Source organism: Balaenoptera borealis, assembly GCF_965194805.1.
Source record: "Balaenoptera borealis genome assembly, chromosome: 4".
Classification (NCBI taxonomy): domain Eukaryota; kingdom Metazoa; phylum Chordata; class Mammalia; order Artiodactyla; family Balaenopteridae; genus Balaenoptera; species Balaenoptera borealis.
In genome coordinates, this window is record NC_138861.1 from 29,659,459 (window position 1) to 29,674,431 (window position 14,973).

The 14,973-nt window shown below is 36.4% G+C and overlaps 1 protein-coding gene and 1 long non-coding RNA gene across 4 annotated transcripts in view; one reads left to right on the top strand and one right to left on the bottom strand.

The window, feature by feature from the left end:
• Positions 1–14,973, bottom strand: part of PPP3CA (protein phosphatase 3 catalytic subunit alpha) — a 304,248-nt gene that overhangs the window by 229,349 nt on the left and 59,926 nt on the right. The window lies entirely within an intron of this gene.
• Positions 3,572–11,208, top strand: LOC309628249. The gene is made up of 2 exons (XR_014244294.1): positions 3,572–3,667; positions 3,710–11,208. It is a non-coding gene; the product is annotated as an uncharacterized lncRNA (long non-coding RNA).

Here is a 14,973-nt window from a genome sequence, read left to right on the forward strand (position 1 = left end):
CAAAATAACTGAATGTGTATATATATGGAGGGAGGAGAGGATAGAGGGGGCAAGATGGGGTTCTGGCAATAATGCCCTTACCAAGAAGAGGCAGCTACTAAAAGTCAGCTTTTACGTGAAAACTTCTGAATCCTACATGTTGGAAATGAATGCAAACTATTTATATTTCTTTGTAGACCAAATAATTCTCTCAGAGCTGGGAGGCAGCCTTCGGCCTGCTACATCAGCCTGCTGATGTAGATGATAAAAAGAAAGATAATTCAGGAGAGGAATAAAAATTCATATTACTGTTTTCCATAAGCCTTCTGTTGAACTTTGTTTTCTTGTAGTCTACATCTGTCAACCCATGTGCAGTAATGCTTTAGAGTCTTCTTTCTTCAAAATTTCATCTTGAGTTTTTCTAACTAATTTGGTCTGAACCCCTAAGAATGTTCCAACAGATACACAGCATAGGCAGAAAGAAGACTGACCCTTTCTTTTTAATTTATTTTATTGAAGTATAATTGATTTACAATGTTGTGTTAATTTCTACTGTACAGCAAAGTGATTCAGTTATATATATATATATACACATTATTTTTTATATGCTTTTCCATTATGGTTTATCACAGGCTATTGAATATAGTTCCCTGTGCTATACAGTAGGACCTTGTTGTTTACCTCTTTTTTTTTTTTTTTTTTTTTTATGAATGGTGGTGATTCAGAGAATGGATAACTAAACATGAATCACTTGGAAACATGAATAAATATAAACAGTGAGTTTTTGCTCACTCATGCTCTCCGTTTTTGTCACATTTCGAGGGAGAAGCTGAATGAAAAGTAAGGAGAGGCTACGATCACACCAGATCAACAACAGATACACAAACATTGCCTCCAACCCAACATAATCCATTTCACAAGATTCCAAAAGAATAAAACTCAACTATCTGACAAACTTCAATGGTCAATTGCTCATAAAATAGAGAAGGACTTAATTACGTAATACAGGTGAATAAATCAAAGGAAGAGACTCTATCTCTGTAAATATCTCTACAGTGATACAATTTGCATGTTCTACCTGGAAAAAAAAAACAACTGTTTTTACAAATGTATTTATGACAGCATACAGGAGGGAATGTGGAATTTACATGTTACCTCTGCCTGTGGATGAATTACCTTTATATACACAAAGAGAAAGTAGAATAATTTTATACTTCAATAAGTCTACTTCTTTTTTACCAAGTGCCTTAGATAAAAATTGACAATTCCACACTGTTTTTAAAGCTTCTTGATTCCTTTCATTTACTGTACTTTTCAGCAAAATCCTGTATTTTCTTTCATCAGTCCCCATACTCTTATTTCTCTCCTTAAACTCTGTCAAAATACATAAAATCATTGATAACTAAAAGGAAGAAAATAATAGAAATAGTTACATACATCCCTACACTTTTATGATATATATGTAATATCAAAAGTATTTTAAAAAGTAAATACAATTATAAGGTAAATATACTTTTTCAATAAAGTTATTAAATTCAGATATAGCCCTGGTTATGTGATAGTTACTAATATATTAAAAAAATTAGTTTCACTATTATAAACTGAGTGACTACCTAAGGTCTCTCATTTAAAATCATGTGCTATTAACTCAGTCTATACAAACCACAGCTTAAGGACAAAATTAAAAACCTATCACTAAGAACTACCTAATGAAATCTCAATGAAAATTCAAGGTCGGTTGGGAATAACCTGAAGAAAATGGCTTTACAGCAATAGACTCAGAGACAATACGATGAGAAATAAGAGTAAGTCCACAACGAAGTCTTCCAATTGAACCTGAGTCTAACCAGTGAAAGAATTTAAATTAGGAGTAATTTGTATCAAACACAAACACATTCACAGAAGAAAAGTAAGAGAACAGATATCCTGAAAGGAGGGAAGAGATAGTAAATGCTCAATAACTGTTGGTTACTGACGTCTTCTCTCATCTATAGGATCTGACCTTTCCTTCAAATAAGCCGAATGCTTTAAGAACACAAGACACCCATGTACCACGTCATCGCCCCTGGCTGTCCTTTTCAGACTACTGATCAGGCTACCATGTGAAGTCAGATAAACACCTTCTTACAAATCTGCCTCTGCCCTGGGGCTTCACCGGTTACCTAGGGATGAAATCGTATGTATGCATGTAGACTTCCACACCCACATACCGAGTGCAAGGGCTCTAGAAAATGGAACTCAGTTGCCTGTTAGAAAAATATTAGTGGATAATTCACGTAATGCACAGAATATACATTAGATATATCAATAGAATAAGTTAATGGCACACTTAACAGCTGAATAAAATTCTACCTCTGTTAATCCAAAAGGTTTTCATAAGTCAATGTAATATATAATACGTATGAATTATCCATAAATGTGAATATTCAATCACTATTTATTCGGGACCTAGGAATTGCTAGGAATTGTGTTACATACTTGGGATAACAATGTCCCTGTACTTCAGGTGCTCATAATCTAGTGGGAAAGACAAGTAATCAAACAATCACAGTGCAGAAACTGTGCTATGGTGCCTGCTTTGAGGGCCATAAGCACAAGGTTTAATAATGGAAGTACTTGAAGCTCATGCTACACTGAGACTGGAAGAGGAAGGCGTAAGGGTATTTGAGGAATGGTTTCTTAAGGAGGTGACATCTAATCTAGCAATCTGGCAAAGAAGTGGAGGGAAGTGTGCTCCAGGCAGATGGAAGCCCATGTGCAAGACTCTGAAGCAACAGTGGTCTGTTGGAGAAGCAAATAGAGACCCAGAAACAGAAGGAGCTTGGGCTCTATCCTTTAAGTAAAGGGAAACCACCGAAAGATTTTAAGCAAAGGAATAATATGCAAGGCTACTTCTAAATGGCATACATCAGCTACTGAACTGCCTCATATTGCCTTTACATTAAATACTGAAGTAACAGCTAAATCAACAAGACATCTAAAATCAAATTCCAATTAATCATTTAAAGTCCTACCCCCACTTCTAATTAAGTAATTAACTGACCCAATAAATATAAATATTTTCTGAAGGTGGAAGTGTGTTTTGAAGAAAAAAGAAAAAACATTGAGAACTAGGGTGGGAGTGTGCAGTCAAGATGAACAAAGGCACAGAAACAGGGATATGGGAAAGCACAGGGCCTGCTCTGGCAAAGCAAATAACTGAAGCTCCTTCTAACAGCAGGATGATTTCAGTCTCAGAAAAAAGTCAGCACAAAAAAATGATAAGGTGGAATGGGAGATAAAATGCCTTTAATTTCATTCAGAAGCTAATGGAGAACAACTATAGTTTTGTAAACTGAAGAGTGACAAACTGCATGAGAAAACTGCAGTCAGTGTAGGAGAAACTCGAGTCATACAAGAACATTTTTAAGGGTTTTTTTTTTAACATTTTCAGTTTAAATAAATAGTCTCCTCTTTTCAGGGATACCTGAAATGGCCTGGATCAAATCGATATGAAGGAGGGAAAAAAATCTATAAATTTTCATTAGTTAGTCAATATTCAACTAAAGCAAATGGGAAAGAGACATTACCCCTTTTCTGTAAAAATATCTGCACGGTTAATCATCAGGGGAAGAAATCTTAGAAAAGGAGGCAAGACTGTCACATTTTAGTGATTACGTTCTTCAGGTGGTACATGCTGACTAGTGAGGCTTCAGCAATCGTGGTGGGGTGGTACATGCTGACTAGTGAGGCTTCAGCAATCGTGGTGGGGGGAGAATTCTGAACTCTCAGTTCTTACTCTGACTCCATAGTGACCACAAGGCTGGCATCAACTCCAACACACAAAACCGCCTTCATCTACAGCAGCGCCCTAGATATGCCAACACCACTATAGAGAGCTGCAAGACAGAATCACACACAGATCATCACTGCAATCATCTGACTCTTCATGAACTAAAGATAATAAAATTTCAACCTTATCTCCCCTCCATACCTAGACAAACCTAAGGAAGATTCAAATCCCATAATATCCTAATAGCATATCATTTACATTAATGTGCTGAGACAATAGGCTTAACATATGTCACACATATAAGTAACATACCTATGAATCAAAGGTCCAAGACATGTGTGTATTTAAGACATCTTCCTTAAACAGCTATGGGACAAAAGTCAAGGGCATTACCATGATTTGATTTCTATGTCATGTTCATGAACCCAATCTTGGCACTTGTTTCTTTTAACTGAGTTGGCTTATGGGACTTCCTGTTAAATATTAGCTGCCCAAAGTTCATAAACATTATTTGTTCAGCCCAGGAGCAAACTGCTATAAAAATTATAGGAGGGCAGTCACCAAATTCATTTATTATGTCTACTACTACCAAATTAGCCTTTTTCATTTTTTTTGTTACCTTTTAGCAATGCTAAATCCTGCCTTCAAAAGCTCTGCCAAGAAGATGGAGCATCTATGCTGTAAGATTCCACAGTCACCATCCTCTCCAACTCAAAATCCCTCTACTTCCTCAATTCCCTCTCCACTCCCTTCTCTGAGTTTTAAGTATACTTCCTCTTTGCCAAGGTGAATCTTCTACCCATTTTCTTGAAAGTGCCTCACTGCCCTCTCTAGCAGTCCATTTTTTAAATCAATTAAGCAGAAGCGTTCTCTTACATTTTCAGATTCTCCCTGTGGATTGGCTCTTTTCCTCTTGCTACAAAAAGTCTCAGGCCTCCCCATGCAGGAAGGAAGGAAGGAAGGAAGGAAGGAAGGAAGGAAGGAAGGAAGGGAGCAAGGAAGGAAGGGAGGAAGGAAAAACCTTTCCTCTGATTCTGTTCCTTTTCAACACAATACCTCCCCCTCCCCTATGAATGTCTTGAAAATGAGACTGCCCCAGCCTGCTAATTCCTCACTTCCCACCCACCACCTCACCCCCGGCTACACTGCTTAAGCCATCTCTACTTCACTTAAAATGTTCTCCTAACGCCTCACTTTCCTATTTTTCCACACACCCACTGCTCTATCTGCTGGGAAGTCAGAAACTTAGGGTCATCCAAGATCTATTCAGTTCTGTCACCTTATGCCTGGAGTCAGTTACCAAGGTCTTATATTTAGTTGATATTTCTATTATTTGTCTCAAATATACCTCTCAGTGCCAGTACATTGCTTTGGGTGCTTTTAAATTCCACCTAAAATATGGTGAAACTCTCCTAACTAGTCTATCCACCTTGATCAATCCATTGCCTACAACATGCTATAATAAATCTTTTCGGACACAAACTTGACCACTCCTTACTTACCATTTATACTACAATTTGCGCCATATCCTAATGGTAGAATAATCTTCCAGAAGCCCAGCAGCAATCATGTGACTATGCTGCTCTAAATCTTCACTAACTCCACATTCTCAAGTGAATTAAGTGCGGTCTTCTTAGTTTGTTATTCAAGGCTTTGCACAGTACAGCCCCAAACTACCTTTTTAAATCTATTTTTCTCTTAACTTATATTCTAGAATTCAAATAAACAATATTAAATTGTTATTTCCGTTGATGAAGGTGATTACAGGATAAAATGTTATTCATTCTTCCCTCTCCCATCCAACACAAAGGTGACATTAAACAGAAAGACTGTTCAATAACAATCATTCAATGCACAACCCACAGAATCAATAACCTAATCAAAAGTAGAAAAAAAAAAGAGCGTAAGTTCCATGCAAACAGGGAATTTTGTATATATTTATTTTCACTGCTTTATTTTTTTTTCAGCTGCTATATCCCCAGAACCCAGAAAACATCTTGGTATTAACAGACACTCATTAAGCTGGATTGTTGGAAATGCAGGCATGCTGTGGTACTAATCCACTTTGCTTTACAGCTGGGAAACACAGAGGGTACAAGTAACAAGGTACGATAGCATACAAGTATTTGTAAGATAAGTGTCTAAATATGGCAGTACTCCAGAAATGTGATGTCAGTAGAAGGAGGGCCTTTACTTACTAGCCAGCCTCTGTAACTTGGCCACAGTTTTCTCCAAGAACGTGTTAATATTTCATAAATTTTCATTTTCCCACAGTAATCTCCATGGCATAGAGTTAGCTGCTGAGGACTTCATTAAATGTGAGGAGGAGTTCCTACAAATGGAGTTAAGGGCACATAACATGTGAGATAGCGGAAGAAAAATACACTTCACGTGGTTCAGGGAACACTACACAGCAATCAAGTTCCTTGAAGAATACTGTGTAAAGACAGCAATTTTCAAAACAAAAGGTCGAAGTGAAAAGACAAGGTGCTGAATTTATAGTACTTATATTATCTAACATCTGTAACTTTTGAAGTGGCTACAGATACTGCACAATAAGAAGCACTGAGACCCATGAAGAACACAGACCATTCATACAGGTGCATATGCACTTACACCACCAAACGCACATTTTAAAAGTACAGTTTGTTAGCTGTGATAAGTGTGCATCTCAATCTACTGCCCTATCACAAGGCATAGAGGAATGTCCACTATCAGTTACCAGCAAGGATGTTCAAACTGAGCTTCCTTCAAACTCAGGGATGCATAGGAAAGGCTCACTGCATAATGCTGTAAGTTTCTAAAAGTATGTTTACTGATACAAAGCAACTGCCTGCCAATTATTTGAGATGCACTATGTTAAAAGAGGTTCCAAAGCCCCTTTCAAGTAGACCTTAGTCTATTTAAATGGACATACTAAGGTGTATCTCGGAGAAATAGCACACCTGCATACTGGCAAAAAGGACCCGTCCAAATTCTTTAATACTCACTTTATTTAACTTAGTTTTTATTTCTTAATTTACAGGTTGGTTGGTCCAGTCCCTGATTCCCTACATCAGCTTTAACAATTGGATAAGATCCATTTTTAGTTAGCAGTAGCATTGTCATTTGCATTCAAATAAATCATGGCCTAAAAGTCCTTTTTATAAGGTTATACTCCAAAATAGATTAAATATAGTGTGATTCTATGAACTTTTAAGAATAGTTCCATAGACTACATGTAAAAATCATTCTAATAATTTTTTGTTAGACCCCTTCATTATAAAACTGCTAAGTTCCTGGCTTCCAAAACAGGAAAGACCTGTGGTCTTATCAAATTTACTATAAAACTTACTCATTTTACCTATAACAAGCCACCCTTCCCTGTAAAAGTTATTTTATGGCTAAATTTATAAAATATAATATGCATTCTATTATAAAAATCAGACAAGGGAAACAGAAGTAATTCTGTACTTGAAAGGTACAAAAATAGAGATGATTCTGTCAGCATTAGTGATGGCAGCTGGTTTTAGCCACTGGCAAATCTACCTGCCACCTCATATGCGTGTTCCTCAAGGTCCCTCAGAGAATTAACTTCTCATACATGCCATTCTCCAAACACCAGCAATCCCCATACATCTTTTCAAGTCCTCTAGATTTCTCTTTATAAAATTCCATGTTTTCTAAACCTCAATAATTATAAAGCAGCTTTAGTCAACAATAAGCTCATGACAAATACTTATAATTCATGCATTAAACTAGATAGTTATATCTAGTATAATTAAAATCCATTCAACAATTCTTTCTTTTATTCAACCAATAAGAATTTACTGGTGCCAACCATGATTGGTAAGTTGTAGTTACCTATTTTCCCACATTACACCAACTAAAAGTTGAAGTTAATATTTTATGTGTATGTATGATATTCCCTGTTTGTTCACCTTCTAATTGAAGAAAGCAACCATAAATTTAAAAGGTAATAAGCATTAACAATTTTTTCATGGGTAAGCCAATGGAGGAAGAATGGAACACAAATAAAAATGCCACAAATAAGGACAAAAACGGCAGACCTGTAAGTTACTTATCTATCATATGTACTGCTTTTTAATTCTGGCTTGAATCTGTCCCCTTTTGCGGATAAGGGGATCTTATCCCCCCTCCCCCATCTTCAGACATTATTTGTCTTCCTGTTACTGCATGAGTCAGCACCACTGGAAATGGACAGCTTCCTGCTGTTTATTAAGCGGAAAAGTCTCCCCATGGAATGATACACTGTAGCTAAAGCACAAACAGGGTAAAAGACGCACCCAAAATGTTGTGGGAAAAATTAAACACACACACAAAACACAAATAACAAAAACGCTGAGGCTAAACAAATGTTGACATTGTTCATTGATACAATTTACCTTTCTAAAACAATAAGTTAAGACCCAACATACTGCTATTATCTTAGTCATTCCTAATAATAATATAATAATGTAATAATTATGAACTCACTTAAAAATTAGGAATGACATTTTCTTTCTTAGTAGTTAGGCCTAATTTGCTTCAAAAAGACTTCCCTGACACCACACTCTACACACCTGCAAGTTCGGTTAGGTATATTGACACTTGCCTGTGGATACCTCACTCTCTGTCCTTAGCCAATAATATAATAATATTGAAACTTTATTTTTGGATTGATCTCCTCCACTACAGGGCTTCTAGTTCTATCATTCTAATGATAGCACTTAATAATACTACATACCACTTAGTGAATGCCTTTACTAAACAGCCTGTCACATTCATTATCTCAATGAATACTATAACTACCTTATGAAGTATTATTAGTTCCATTTTACCTTTGAAGACATTTACCTAGAATTATAAGTAATTATAAGAATTATAACTAAGTAGTATTCAGGATTTAAACCCAGTTCTACTAAACACCAAAGTCTGAGCACCTTCCAGAGATAGACTGCCTCATCCTATAATATACAAGAAGTATAGGATAATGAGGTAATCATATCAAGATTCATTTATCTTGGGACTTCCCTCGTGCTGCAGTGGTTAAGACTCTGTGCTCCCAATGCAGGGGGCCCAGGTTTGATCCCTGGTCAGGGAACTAGATCCCACATGCATGCCACAACTAAGACTTCGCATGCCACAACTAAGGAGCCCATCTGCCACAACTAAGGAGCCCATGTGCCGTAACTAAGAAGCCAGCAAGCCACAACTAAGGAGCCAGCAAGCTGCAACTAAGGAGCCTGTGAGCCGCAACTTAGAAGCCCACCTGCCACAACTAAGACCTAGCACAACCAAATAAATATTAAAAAAAAAAAAAAGATTCATTTATCTACTCAATACAAGCTTATCCAAGAAAAATGTTTTCAACATTACAGAACAGTAGCATACCTCTCTTTGGTACTGAGCCTTGTCTTAGGGAGGCAACACAACACAAAGATTATATAGTCCAACCACCTCAGTTCCAATCCCAGTTCCCCCACTTATTTCCCTGTGCCTCAGTTTCCTCATCTGCACAATGTGAATAATAACACTATCTACCTCATAAGACTAAATGTAAAGTACTTTACAATTAAGTATTTGTAAAGTACTTGAAATGGTACCTGGCAGATAAGAAGGGTAAGGTGTTTGTTAAGCAAAAACACTCTCCACGGGTAGACTGTATCAAATCTGCTTAATGGCAAACTCTGTTGACAGCACAACATGTACTTTATTTATAGAGAAACACCTTGTAGCCCAAGTACTTTTAAGCACTCCCTTAGGGCAAAGGAGCTAGTTTGAAAGGGTGAACAATGAGCAAACTGTTCCTAGGTAGGAATGAAGAGCTAATAGCTGGGGTGAGAAGGGAGCAGAAGAGAAACTAAAATGATTTCAGACGTTCTCCAAAATCACATTTTCCAGGTTGATTTTAGATCATCTAAAGTAGTATCAGATGTTAAGATCAGCCCTAGTTCAAAGTAGGCAGATTTTGTACATATTGTTTATGACCCTCCAATTGATGACTTAATCGATTTAAGCATGGTATTATTAGTTAATATTTTGAAAGTACAAACTGGCATGTGTTACTTTCTGAATCAAGACTACAGTCTGTAACTTCCCAACACCTGTGTAAGGGTTTCTATTACTCTTAGTTTAAAGAATTAATGAACACAATTTTTTCACTCAAAGATTCTATTTTTTAATAGAGAAAAATAATAATTAAAATTACTTATTTTATTAAGACAACTCACATTTATGAAACTAAATCAAGTATAAGAGATTATAAGATATAATAAGTAGTTTTATTTCCCCTCTTTTCAAAAATAAGCTTCAATTCAAACCTCTAGGGTCAGAATGAATAAAGGAGTAGAATGAAAGACTTATTTTAGAAAAATGGTTAAGGATGTTACCACCTCTACAGGAATGACAGTACCTATCAACAATGCAGAGGTAAAAGGGGAAAAAATGATGAAATTTGAAAACATTCTGGACCAAGAAGCAAATAGAAAGTTGGCTATTATGACCTAAATCTGCTTAAACTTATTTGAGTAAATTAGGCACCTGAAAAAAAAATAAAAAGCTTTATGTAATGAAACTGCAGAATAACTCTTTAGCACAGAATAGATGAAAGGAGAACATTATAGATGAGAAAATGTGTTTAAGTTTCAGTCTGTTTTGCAGTCTTTATTCAATTAGTATTGAAGGACATCCCAGCTATTATTTTACTACAACTTCCAAAAATCTTCAATTATTTTATTTCAACTAATCAGACCAAAGATCTGTTGAATTATTCAGTAATTTAGGGCATAATTGATTCTGCAGGAATACTGAACCAACATTACTTTCTGATTTCCCAATTTTTCTTTAGAAATAACATTCTTCCAGTGTTTAAATCTGCCTTCTTTCTTTTTTCTCTTAATCCCTTCTTCTATCTGCTATATTCTGGCATGAAAGACATGGACTATATAAAAAGAATATTTGATGTATTTTCCATATTAGTAAAATTCTTCGGAGGTTTTTTTGCCTTTAAAGAAAGCCTTCTTTCCCACAAATCCAGTCTATATAATTCATTTAATGTTTCACTTAATAAAACACTTTAATCAAGCTAAAGTGAAGTTTCATTTAGATTATTACAAATCTAACAGGTGGTTTATTATATTCCAAGCCATTTTGAACAATGAGACAATTTATATCCAATAAGATGTGTGAAAATAGGGCTTCCCTGGTGGCGCAGTGGTTGGGAGTCTGCCTGCCGATGCAGGGGACACGGGTTCGAGCCCTGGTCCGGAGGGATCCCGCATGCCGCAGAGCAACTGGGCCCGTGAGCCGCAACTGCTGAGCCTGCGCGTCTGGAGCCTGTGCTCTGCAGCAAGAGAGGCCGTGATAGTGAGAGGCCCGCGCACCACGATGAGGAGTGGCCCCCGCTCGCCACAACTAGAGAAAGCCCTCGCACAGAAACGAGGACCCAACACAGCCAAAAATAAATAAAATTAATTAATTAATTTAAAAAAAAAAAAAGGAGGAGCAGATTGTGCTTCAAAAAAAAAAAAAGATGTGTGAAAATAGCATTTAAAACCTTTAAAAATCAATCATTAATATCTCATTTTTATTTCTTAATCACAAGATGCTCAAAAGTTCGAAAATAAAACTGAATGGCCTCAAAGGTTAATTACATAACATGGCTTGCAGGCCTTTCATCTGATCCTATTTCCTCATTAGCTTCATTATTGCCTCTTCACCCTCTAACTTAACTGTATATATTCCAGCCACAAAGAGCACCTCTCCCTGTTCTTCAAACTCTCCTCAGCCTCGACTCTAAGCTTCTGCACAGACTATGCCTTTACTTGCACGCCCCTCCTCTCTTGGTACCTCCTCATATAGCTCAATGCCACCTGTCCCTCAGGTCCTGTTCAGTTGTCACTTCTCGCAGGACACCTTCCCTGACTCCTCAGGGCTACAGGTAAACATCCCCCCTCTGCTCCTACAGCATCCTGTTCTCTGTAATAGCTTATAGAAGTTATACCTTCTTTCATGTCAAATCCTACAGGCACGTGGCTGGAAACATGTGACAACCGTTCACCAACCACATTCCTACCAGCGGTCCCCAACCTTTTTGGCACCAGGGACCGGTTTCGTGGAGGACAATTTTTCCACGGACTGGGGTGGGGGGACGGGGGATAGTTTGGGGATGATTCAAGCGCATTACATTTATTGTGCACTTTATTTCTATTGTTATTACATTGTAATATATAATGAAATAATTATACAACTCAACATAATGCTGACAGGAGGCGGAGCTCAGGTGGTAATGTGAGTGATGGGGAGCGGCTGTAAATACAGATGAAGCTTTGCTCGCTCACCTGCCGCTCATCTCCTGTTGTGTGGCCCGGTTCTTAACAGGCCACAGACCGCTACTAGTCCATGGCCCAGGGGTCAGGGACCCCTGCTATAGAACACCGCGAAGAAGATACAAGGCTGGGAAAAATACACTTCTTCCAAAGAGAAATTATTGCAAAGCTATTTCCACCATTATTTCCAAAAACAACAAAAGGCTTATGTAAGAAAAAGAGCACTAAACCTTCAATGTATTGTACTTAATACTACTGAAAGTAAAACTAAAAAACCAAGGTCATTCCAAAATTTACCCAGAACTTAACAAAAGAAGTTGTATGTTTTCTTTAGACCAAAGACCTCAAATTTTAAAATATTATGCAAATAATAGTCCACCTATCTATTTCTTGTAATTGCCTTTCAACCTTCTTTGCTGGAAGCTTGCTATGTAAAGAGGTCACATTTACATCTTATCAAGGTTTTGTATCAATGTTACGCAAACCTGACCACATTAAACAATGAAGGAAACAAAAAGTACCTCCAAAGAAGGGCCCCTCCTCTGAAACTTGTAACCTGAAACCTCCAGAACACAACCAAATATATAAGCAGTAATTTGATTCATGAGGGTGTCTTTAATTCACACAATCCGGAAGCATAAGTATCAGCCTTTACATAAAGGAAACTATACCAATTGTTTTTTCTGAAGACTGACCTCTTTAAAATAGTATCAGTCTTTAATTCAAATTTAAATTCCTCTTATGCCATCTCAATCCTTTTCACTGAATTTTTTCACAGTTACACTTTTTCATTTTTCTTTATTATTCCTTTTTTAGTTCTTTTCCCCCACATTCGTGGAGAAATATATGGTACTTTCACATACATTATCACCTGTCTCTTTTTTCTTCATTCACCCCATCTTACATTCATGTACCACATATTAATTAGACATCCACTGTGTACTAGGAAATGGGATTACCCCATTTTAAAAACATATGAATAGACTTTATTTTTTAGAACAATTTTAGATTTAAAAAAAAACAGAACGGAAGGTTACAGACGTCCCTCCTGCCCAGCCCCCCACAGTATTCCCTACTATTAACATCTTGCATTAGTGTGATATATTTGTTACAACTGAGACAATATTGATACATTACTATTAACTAAAGTCCACAGTTTAGTGTTACTGTTTGTATTGTGTAGTTGTGTGAATTTTCACAAATGCATGTCATGTATCCACCACTACAGTATCATACAAAATAGTTTCAATGGCCCTAAAAACCCTCTGTGCTTCACCTATTCTTGCCTCTTGCTCTCCTGTGCTCCCCCTGAGCCTCTGGGAATTACTGATGTTTTTATTCTCTCTATAGTTTTGCCTTTTCCAGAAAATCATACAGCTGGAATCATACAGCATGTAGCCTTTTCAGATTAGCCTCTTTCACTCAGCAATAAGCATTTAAGGTTTTTCCACTGTTTTTCATGGTTTGATAGCTCATTTCTTTTTGTCTCTGCACCAGTTTCTTTACACCTTCACTTATTGAAGGATATCTTGTTTGCTTCCATGTTTTGTCAATTATGAATAAAGCTGCTATAAACATTCATGTGCAGGTTTTTACATAGACATAAGTTTCCAACTTATTCTGGTTGAGGTGGCATTTTGATAAATACCAAAAAGCATAGTTTGTTTGTTTGTTTCCTAACAGAACACCTGATTTTTTTAAATTTCCTAATTCCTGTCGACTCTTTCTTTTACTTGCATTTAATTATGAATATTTAGATAACTAAGTATGTAAGAGTTTCTAATCATTCTTGTCTCTTCAGAGATTCATTCGTTATCCAGGATAAAGTGGGGTGCACATTCAATTCACAAATGCACACAATTCCTATTAAACAAAAAAATCAGCCACCACTTCTACAGAGTAGATGTACACAGCCTTGCAAAATGCTCAACGAAAATTAAATCAATTGTAAATGTGCACAGGCTTCACCTTTTTCCAATGACAATCCTCAGTCAAATCCAGTCAACGATATTTCTTAAGTACCTACTACAGGTAAGTCAGTAGTTGGCTACAAACAGGGTCTCTACTTTTTACTGCTCAGTAGTTTGAGTGGTGAGAGTTCTCTCTATATCAATGGCATACAGTGTTCTCCTTAAACAGAAATTTCTATGAAAACTGAAGCAATCAGTCATAACACTAAGACACTGACTATATTTTAGTTTTCTAAGTCCTCTTCCTAATCTCCCTGGGATCCATCTTGACTTACCTTAAAGCCTAAATAAACCAGGTATTTTTTCCCAAGTCACAATGCTGAACCTGCCTAATACATAAAAATGCATATTTCGAATATGGAGAGAAACCCACTTCTTAATTCTTACATGGCAGTAAACAAAAAAGGATAAGTAAAAGCCATTACTAAAAAATTAAGAACAGTTAGGACTTTTACTTATTTCTTGAACTTTAAAGTCACGTTTTAGAATAAATTTAACACTGCAATTACTTTATTTTTTTCTATACAATTGTTTTTCATTGACGTATAGTTGATTTACAATGTTGTGTTAGTTTCAGGTATACAGCACAGTGATTCAGCTTCATATATATATATATATATATATATATATATATATTCTATTCAGGTTCTTTTCCCTTATAGGTTATTACAAAATACTGAGTATTGTTCCCTGTGCTACACAGTAGGTCCTTGTTGGTTATCTATTTTATATATAGTAGTGTGTATATGTCTATACAATTTAAAAAGAACTATAAGCTTATAACAAGGTCAGCATTTTTAAAATATATTTTATTTAAATATTATTTTGTTTATAATCTCCCTGTCATTATTTTGTTTATAATCTCCCTGTCAGTCCTCCACTATTACCTCATTACTCCAAATAGGACCTCTCGCTGGCCCTCAGAATTAGGTCCATTAACTGT